Source organism: Ambystoma mexicanum, chromosome 4q (assembly GCF_040938575.1).
Source record: "Ambystoma mexicanum isolate Mex_15411 chromosome 4q, UKY_AmexF1_1, whole genome shotgun sequence".
NCBI lineage: Eukaryota > Metazoa > Chordata > Amphibia > Caudata > Ambystomatidae > Ambystoma > Ambystoma mexicanum.
In genome coordinates this window covers 719016818-719026782 of record NC_090928.1, presented here as the reverse complement: position 1 = coordinate 719026782, position 9965 = coordinate 719016818, and positions in this window count along the sequence as shown.

Sequence of the window (9965 nt, the reverse complement as noted above, 5' to 3'; positions counted from 1 at the left end):
GCGGGCCCGGGCCGGCAAGTGCAAGGAAAGCTGCACGGGAAACCATGTGGAGGAAAGACAGAAGTCACTGGGAAGAAACAAACAAAAGCTCTTACCCAGGAGGGTTATTCGTCCTCTGCTGCATGGAAGAAATGGGCGATGGAAGCCTGAGGAAGAGAGCAAAGTCTCCGAAGCCCTACAATGCTTCTGATCACATGCTCGAGGCACGGACCAATCACCAGCAGTAAGGGCAGGTGGTCAGAGTGGGGAGAGGCGGGCCCGGGCCGGCAAGTGCAAGGAAAGCTGCACGGGAAACCATGTGGAGGAAAGACAGAAGTCACTGGGAAAGAAACAAACAAAAGCGCTTACCCAGGAGGGTTATCAGACGTCTGCTGCATGGACGAAATTGGCGCTGGAAGCTTGAGGCAGAAAGCAAAGTCTCCAAAGCCCTCAGGTGCTTCTGGTCACATGCTCGAGGCATAGACCAATCACCAGTAGTAAGGGCGGGTGGTGGGAGAGGGCCTGGGCCAGCAAGTGCAAGCTGTATGGGAAACTACGTGGACGAAAGAGACAAACTATCAGGAAAGAAACAAACAAAAGCGCTTACCCAGGAGGGTTATCAGCCCTCTGCTGCATGGAAGAAATGGGCGATGAAAGCCAGAGGCAGAGAGAAAAGTCTCTGAAGCCCTCTGGTGCTTCTGGCCACATGCTCGAGACACAGACCAATCGCCAGTAGTAAGGGCGGGCGGTGGGAGAGGGCCTGGGCCAGCAAGTGCAAGCTGTATGGGAAACTACGTGGACGAAAGAGACAAACTATCAGGAAAGAAACAAACAAAAGCGCTTACCCAGGAGGGTTATCAGCCCTCTGCTGCATGGAAGAAATGGGCGATGAAAGCCAGAGGCAGAGAGAAAAGTCTCTGCAGCCCTGTGGTGCTTCTGGCCACATGCTCAAGACATGGTTCAATCCCCAGTAGTAAAGGCGGGCGGTGGGAGTGGGGAGAGGCGGGCCTGGGCCGGAAAGTGCAAGCTGCACAGGGATGAAAGAGAGAAGCCATCGGGAAAGAAACAAACAAAAGAACATACCCAGGAGGTTCATCAGCCCTCTGCTGCATGGAAGAAATGGGCGATGGAAGTCAGAGGGAGAGAGCGAAGTCTCTGAAGCCCTCTGGTGCTTCTGATCACATGCTCGAGACACAGACCAATCGCCAGTAGTAAGGGCGGGCGGTGGGAAAGGGAAGAGACGGGCCTCGGCTGGCAAGTGCAAGCTGCACAGGAAACCAATTGGAGGAAATAAAGAAGCCATCGGGAAAGAAACAAACAAAAGCTAATTCCCAGGAGGGTTATCAGGCCTCTGTTGCATGGAAGAAATGGGCACCATTGATCCCTCTCAGAGACTGATTGCATTTCTTGTGACAGCAGGCAATCGTTACTGTGATCGACTTTGCAACCCGTTGCTTGGAAATTGGCCCATGATGGTTTGTTGCTCTAAGAGCCACAAACAGTTGCGTGAACTTCGTAAAGTTACTGATTCTTTTGATGGAATATTTAAGGGTGAGCTTGACATCTAAGTGCCATGTCAGCTGACTATGATGGTTTGTATAAAAAGGTAGGCAGCACAACTGTTGCATTCATATGGAAATCCAAATACACCTTCGGTAAATACCTGGCATTCATTCTCCAGAACATCTTATTATTCAATAAGCTTAGTCTGGGCTTGTTGACTGTAAAAATGCCTGCATTTCTCATGTGTACCTTGTAGCGGGGATTGCCACCAAAAAGGATGTTTTCCAAGGGGCATATTGCTTAAAGGGTGCCCTATCATCCTTGACAGTACAATGTTTGACTCTCAGAAATCTGGAAGTTGTTGTTCCTATGGGAAGGTACGTTAGAGACCCCTTACAAATTCCTTAATGATCCTTTACAAAAAAGGGATGTACAGCGTGGAATTCTAGTACGGCAGGAACTTGCCACTTAATGTATTCTGAGTTGGAAATGTCTGAGGCCACATCTGAAGAGATGGAATAATTAGGGAAGGACCCCGTTTAGAAGTATTGAGAATTGATGTAAGTTATTCTGTGCACGACATGCAAAAACTTTTCCATTTGAAAATGGAAGTTTAGTTTGTGGCAGAGGCCCCAGCAGCACGAATTGTATCATGATAGCCCTAAATGTATCTGTATGTGTCATGATGCATACCCTCGGGCATCCAGACCACGTCCATCAGCCCCGGGAGCAGGCATCATGTCGCCTTGGTAAAACCCAGCAACCCCTGCTAGGGGCTGTCTGGGTTCAGTCCTGGCGCCTATGGCGCCAGGCTCATATGAGACATCAGTCCTGGCGCCATAGGCGCCAGGCTCATAGGTGCACACTTACCTGATGCAGACCATGCTGCAAGAAGATCCAAGCCCATGTGAGGCCTGGAAGAGACTACTTTACCTTAGGGACTATTTTGTTACTTGGGTGTGGTCGGGGAGGAATACCTACCTGGGACTACTTTGGAGGCTATTTAAACCACGCCCAAAGAGCAGCACACGCTTCGCGTTATTCTGCATCCAGCAGTGTAACGCTCACCGTGCCAGCAGCAGCATCCAGCCTTCTGCCACGCCCGCCTCGAACCTGGAGCACCTAGAAAGAAGGAAAGAAGCAAAGGTTAGAACAAGAGTATTACCTGATTTCTTACCTGATCCCGGATTCATCGCAACTTCAAACCAGAGGAAAGACTTTGTTTTAAACGCGTCGCATCGCCAGCAGCAGCGCCGCGCCATACTGACCATTCCACGCAGCATCTCTTCGATCCGGCGCTGTCTCCATCTTTACATCGCCGAATCCCGGCACCTAGGGGGACAAGAAACAACAAGGTGAGCAGAGAGAACAGACAGAGACAATCTCTTTAGCCGCCATATGCTTGCCTGATTTTACCGCCGGAGGTATAATTCATCAGCACGCCACATCTTCTAATGCCGCACCTGTAAGATAAGGAGAAAGCAGACAAGATTAGGAGGGCAGATCCAGTCAGTCATCGCTGCCCCACGCATCACGTGGGTGGAGGCCGCAGCAGTCCGGGTCCGACCGACGCCCCTGTGGGAGCCAGGTGAGCGTAACAGAATGCCTGACATTTACAACTTCAGGAGCCACAGTTCCACGTTCACTAATTCGGGATTGTTGTGATAAATGCACCAGTTCCTCCTGGGTATCAGATCTTATGATGATTCCTGACCCATAGGCTCTTTTTCTGACAGATGGAGAAGGTCCTAGAATACCACTTGCCTGGCCCAAGCCGCTACAGTCAAAATCCTCTGGCCATACTGCTGTTAATAGCTCATCACAATCCTCAGGAAGAGATGTACATGTGCACAGGCAACCTCAAATATCCCTGACCAAGGACTTGAAAACTCCTGTCTTAGGGAGTCATTTTCCACAACCAGTGTTCGTGTAAGACCGACATTTTAGAATCTTTGAAGTGGCAAAGAGGACTTTGTGAGGTGTTCCAAAACTGTGGAAGATGCAATCCAGTTGAATCTAGTGCCACTCTCACTTGTGGCAGCTAGTGTAGGTCCTGCTCACAGAATAAGGGAAGAAGAATATGTGGTGATATAAAATCCCACTCAATCAAGGGCTTCTTTGGAAAGAGCTTGTGATTGGGTCTTTCTTTCTTTCCTGATATAGACTATTGTAGTAGTGTTGTCTGTGAGAAAGAAACATCATCACTTTCAACCTGAGCAAGAGGAGGAAGGCACATAATGCCCACCTAACTTGCAGCTTCTTTTTGTTGAGGTGGAGTTGGAGACCGATGCATACCACAATCCTTTAACTTGATGGCTGCCAAGGTGTATAGTTCAGCCACTCTGTGAGCCATCTGGACCACCATTATTATTTTTTTTATTGTGCTGTGGCCCAATAACTATACAGGCCTTCCAAATCGTACACATTTTTATAATGACAATGAAAACCATTTTTTTATACTGCTTCTGAAATTAGTAGCAGTAACAAAAAAAGAGGATAAGTAGATGTCGAGACAAACAAAATAAGAGCAAACGATCATTCCTGAGGAAACACATTTGATTCATATCTAGTTATCCTCCAGTTTCCTTAATAAAACTTTTAAAAACGCATGTAGTGATAAAATCAAACTGTCTATTTCCCCACATCAACCAGACCCATAACATGCCGGTCAACTGTCCCAACCCCAGACATCGAGTTTGTTGATCTCTGAATGCCTTACATTCAACAACCACATGTTTTAGGGTTTCAGTGGCGTAAGAATCACTACAAATTCTACAGTGCGTGACCATCATTGACTTGTCCCATTTTCTCTTTCGTTCCACCGCCCAGACACTGGGATAAGGGAAGAGAGCAATGTTACGCGCTGTGTTCTCCTTTTTTCTGATGAATTGAGCATACTCCTTATAGAGCGAGTATGATGCCAGTAAATCAGCTGTGACTGCCAATCATGTGTAAATAATTTATTTTTTAGATTACACGTGTTGCTAGTTAGTTCTTCACTAGAGGGCCCAATTTCTTATAGAATGGTTATCATAAGGGATTGGTGAGGTGTTCTTTGAAGAATGCGCCCTGCGGTCCTTTCTGAAGAGTAGGATGAAGGGGGCCAGGCTGATCTGCGGGGTACCTTTTTCCAGAGAAACGGTGCATAGCAGGAAAAGGGCTGTTTCCTCATTTGTTCCCTCTTGCATTTCTTTGTTTTCAGTTTGGTGATGTGTTGACCTCTGGAGATGGTGGGTTTCCTGGCCAGGTAAAGAGGTGTTTTTCTCATGACCACTCTGTAAGTGATGAAGGCTGTCTTGCCCATGATGCATGCTTGAAGGGGTCACCAGTACAGCTTCCTAATGATGGGTCTGATGTGATAAGGTTTTCTTAGTCTTCTGATGAGGCATGCTGCAGATGCTAATGGCTTTCAGATGGGCCTTCAGAGCTTCTGGGAATCCTGCGGGTAGGGTATTGCCACCATCCAGGAGAGAGAGGACGAGGGCTTGGGTGACAGTTCTGCAACCTTTCATGAAAGGTCTGTCCTAGAGTGTGCTCCCTAAAATTGCAATTCCTAGGGTGTCCAGTCAAAGTTACAAATACAAAGTTTTGAAATGCAATATGTTCGAAATAAAAGGATTAAAAAAAATGTTTGAATGCCTTTTTTTTAATGGTTTCGTATAAGAAAAATTTGTGGTATTTTCCCCAAAAAACGGTGGTTTGGGGTGTAACCCCCCCCCCAAAAAAAAACGGGCAATCACATTTTTTTTTAGATCCTTTTGGGTTTGAAAGTATTGCATTTGATCCTTTTGTATTCAAACCTTTCACTATAAACCATTCCTAGGATGTCATTCATGGGTATTTGCCTTGATCGAAAATCCAAATGATGTCAAACGTGCTTGATGCAGGCATGATTGGGTCTGTTGTCTGGACGAGCTTCTTACCAACCAACCATCCAAAATAGGAATGAGTGTTGTGGCCTTGACACCTGAAGTAAGCTTCTGTAGTCAAGCAACTACTTGGGTACATGGAGGGCTGATATAAAGCAAAAGGAAATGACCTTGACATGAACATGTTATCATCAACCATGAATCTGAGGTATTTTTTATGCTTCCGGTAAATGGGTAATTGGAAATATGCATCCTCCAAGTCTGTGGATGTCAGGATGGGCCCTTCATTTTCCATTTTACTACATTATTCCATTTAAAAGGAAGCAGTAGGAGTACACTCTCTGATTCGATTGTGCTTAAAGAACTCTTTCGATGACAGCCTTGGTTAGAAGAAGGCACATCTCATCCTGCAATTCTGAGAGCTGATCTTGAGGATCGGGTTGATGCAGTGGGATCGGGAGCTTACACGTAAACTCTAATGCATGTCCTTGGTCTAGTAGAAATAACACCCATTTGTCTGTTATGTTTGCCTACCACTCTTGAAAGTGGGTGAGTTTTCTGGTCTTCCTGTCTCCTCTGTATTGGGGAAATGGAGCATTGTACAGATGAATTCTAGAACTTCTCCTCTCAGCAGCTAAGATTACAGATTCTAGATGTGGTTGACCTTTCAACTACTCTTTTAAGAAGGTGAGGGGAAAGGGTTTCTTCATGGTAAAGGTACCTTCTTCCCAGATATGTTCTTGGATTGGAATGGATGTGGCTCCCTTACGGGGCTGTAAATGAAATAAAAAAAATGAAGAGGTCATTTTTCTCTGAATTGAATTTAAGACATTAAGACCAAAATGTGTTTATAGGGTTACTGGCAAAAAGTACCCGTACTCCGCACAGGATCTCTAGACAGACATGAAAACACTCTCATCAATTGTTGAAAATCAATTATCCTGTTTCTCGCTTTTCCAAGTCGCTTATTGCTTGATGTGCTTTGCACTGGGAAGTGAACAGCACTGAGAATGGGCATGTGTGGCTGGATGACATATCTGGGAGCAGGCGTGGAGGGTAGACAAGAGTTTGCATGCTGCAGCATACTGCTTCAGCATACTGGGACCACCTGTGCGCTCAGCTCACCTGTTGCCTCACCCTGGCACGGTGCAGTACGTTGCAGTGCACATCTCTCAGAAACAGTGCATCCTAAGGCCAAGTGATTTTCAAGGCCTTTCAGTTTTGTTCCTTGCACCGAGACGCTTAAAATGAGATGTGTTTGGTCCTTCTACGACCACATTGATGTTTCGCCGATTTCAGGCAAACGTCTCATGTGTGAAGGGGCTGAAATCTGGGGAAATGGGTGGGACGTCCAATGTAGCCAGTAATGTCTGGGGGGGGGGGTCCTAACATAAAACGTAACTATGAAAAACCTGACGCAAATAGGTGGAACGGTATGGAAATGTATAAGGAAAAAACTAACAGATTTTCTGCTTCATGTGCATAGATAGATTCATTCATTAGGGTATGAAAAAACCCATAGCGTCTGGGAGGAGGTGGGGGTATTTTCGCTATGCACTCTTCTGGGACATCTTTCAGTATGATCTCATTCTCGAGTCGTAAGATCCCAGTCATCTGGATCATCTTTGTGTGCAAATGGGCTAAAAGTTCCTATGCCATCTTTGCCCAACTCACACATTTTGGTGTTAAAAGGTCTTTTCCCTCCAGAATTATCCCCAGTATCTATCATTCATCTTCCTGTCAAGGACGCCTAGCTGTTGACTTGATGGGACATAGTGGAGGCAGAGGGATGGCAGAGGTGCAGCCACCGGCTTCATTGCCACCTGTGGTGCAGCAATGATAGCTGGGGGTTAAGGCAGTGACTGCGATTGGGGATGTCAATGTTAGTGGCTGCACCTGTGGTTCTAGCAAAGCTGCTACTAGCAATTGTCGCGCTGCTTGCCATATTTGGATACCAACATTGCATGGATGTCAGGCTCTGGATCGACTTTAGCTGATTTTGATGAGACAGTTCCACAGGGAGTGGTTTGCGTTTCGGATACAAAATCACTGGTGATGATATCTTCCTGACAAGCGCCGAAAAGGAATCGTGGAATGACCCAGCTTCTCAAATAATAATGCTCAAAACTCTATGATCTCTGGTGTTGTATGACCTTAGATTTAATCGGATGGCCCAGGACCTCATCAGGCAGAACGTCCCCCAAAGAGAAGAATGATGCTGATAAAGATGATAAAGGGAAATATTTCATGTAAGAATCCTACATCTTTGTCTTTTTCTGTGATCTTCCCCCTCGTCAGTGTGGCGGAAACTTCTCTGCCTAAACCATCACCACAGGGATCCCTTTTGATTGTGGGATTTGTACCATCGACAAAGGCATCGTTGACATGTTGCTCAGTGTTGGAAGTTGTGCCACTAATGGAGGGCGAAGTGGCATGTGCCGACCTTGTCGACAAGTGTCTCGCTAATGAAATTTGCATTGAATGTGGCTTTGCTGATGGGCAACACATTAGCCAAGGACGTGTTGATGTATTTGCCATCAACCAGGTCTTTGTTGCTGGGTGCACCATTGACAGAAGTTGTACTGATGTAGATTAGGCCACCAGGGAGTAGGTTGACTAGTCAGTGAGGACTTTGCTGATCGATGTTATGCTGATAGTGATCGTGCAGATGTGTTTGTGCTTGCAGAGTTTTAGCTGATGAGGAGCACGTAAGCAGAGGTTGCACTGATGGGGAGAGCATTGAAGGAACAATCTTAGAAATGGTTTGAAAAATTAAAATCTGATCTGGTAACTTGCTTCTAGTTGAAACATTGAGATATCTTCATAAATGTAGTAAAAGGTGCAATGGGAAAGTAAAGCTTAACTCAAACCCCTATTTAACATGATGTGCATTTAGAATCTGTAAATGGCTACTTAGAATGGAGTTTAAGGCCTGCTTAGCTCATAGTTGTTATATAATGATGCGCAGGTGCAAAAACTGCTGATTTAACTACATTGTGTACACGTGCGTAGCTTGCAAAGGTGGGACAGAGGGCCAGGTTTAGTAACTAATAGAGGCATGTAATGAGTGCTTGCAGACCTGCAGTATAAAACCATTATAGCGCCTAGATGTCCAGTCTTGTAATACTATGACACTGACTAGGAGAGTGCAGGGCCCATAGAGCTATCTCACTAGGGGTTAACTGCAATGCATATGTTTCAGCTTCCCCTGAAACATTATTCTTTTGCAACAGTGGCTCTGCCATTCTTCATAAATAGGCACTCATTCACACGAGAAAAACAGCTTGACCCGAGCACTTCTGATAAGTGACATACAAGAGATTTAGCAGCTGGGTTCTGAGTTGGGAGGGGTAGGAGTGCCTTGGATCGATACCAAGGGGGGCTTTCCACCAGCACAAACATGTTTCTCACTGAAGGAAGGTTCTGAATGATTGTGTCACTCTGATTGACAGCCCTAGCTTTTAAAAATAGGCACATACATTGATAGGGAGGGACTCTCCCGTGGGCTTGTACTGAGCATATGCAGGTGCCCGGGCTTTCATTTGCCCCTAAGCGGCATTCCTTGCTTGTCATGTTCTCACTTGAGGGATGGCTGTAGCAGGAGGGTGCAGGGACTGCAGTGTCTGACCAGAGGGGTGCCATCCTGAGATGAGAGGCCAGTCGTTAAGCTGAGCGGGGTCCTAAACGTTGGCTAAAAGGAACATGAGATGAGACTGTGTTTTAAATATCTATGATTTACAACTTGCATTATAACTTGCATTTTAATCTTCCCATTTTACTAAAATTGCTGTCTGTTTATTTAGCCTGCTTATTATTAAATAAATGCTAAGTTTTTATGCTTTACTTGTTGTCTCTCTGGCATGAGTTCATGGCTATAGCACAAAGTTCAAACCTGGGAGCGGGAGTGTGGGGTGTTTTATGGTACGCGGGCTGTTCCCAGAAGTGTGCTTACACCCTTCTTCAGACATTTGACCTAGTTGGCAGGATTTGTGCAAAGCCATGCCATTCTGGAGAAATGATAAGTGTAAAGGAGAGCACAGTCCAGATGATGGGGTATTCTGTCACATTCCATGTGGTCTTGACTGCAGCTCTGGGGCAACAATGGGAGAACTTTGGTATCGGTTTGTCGCGCCAATAGCTTGGGCAGTGAAGATTTCCCCTGAGGTAATCAGTAAATGTTTGACTGACTTACTGCTTGGGAATGTGGCCGGGGAGCAGAAGGCTGCGAAGAGCAGGGAATGGCTCTGTTCGCCAGCACTCTGAGCAATGTGTAAAGAAGGATTTATTGCATAGATTAAGAAAGTAATTAATGTGGTTTCCCATCTAAAAGATTTATATTTGGATGACAAAGTGAATCAAGTTTTAGCCCTATTTGGCATAAGGGCAGAAACAGTTGCAAAAGCATTTGAAATGAAATTTCAGAATGGTAATCCAAACAAGTTATCTGGCCCCAGTGTACCAGTAAATGAGTATGGGGGGCTGAAATGTTGACTGGCGATGGTTCGCCTGTTAATTCTGCTGATGTGCATATTATTGACGTTCCCGAATACATCTTGGGAATGGTCAGGTTGCTAGGAAAAAGTGTAACATCTCCGTTGAGAGAATTTGTTTTTG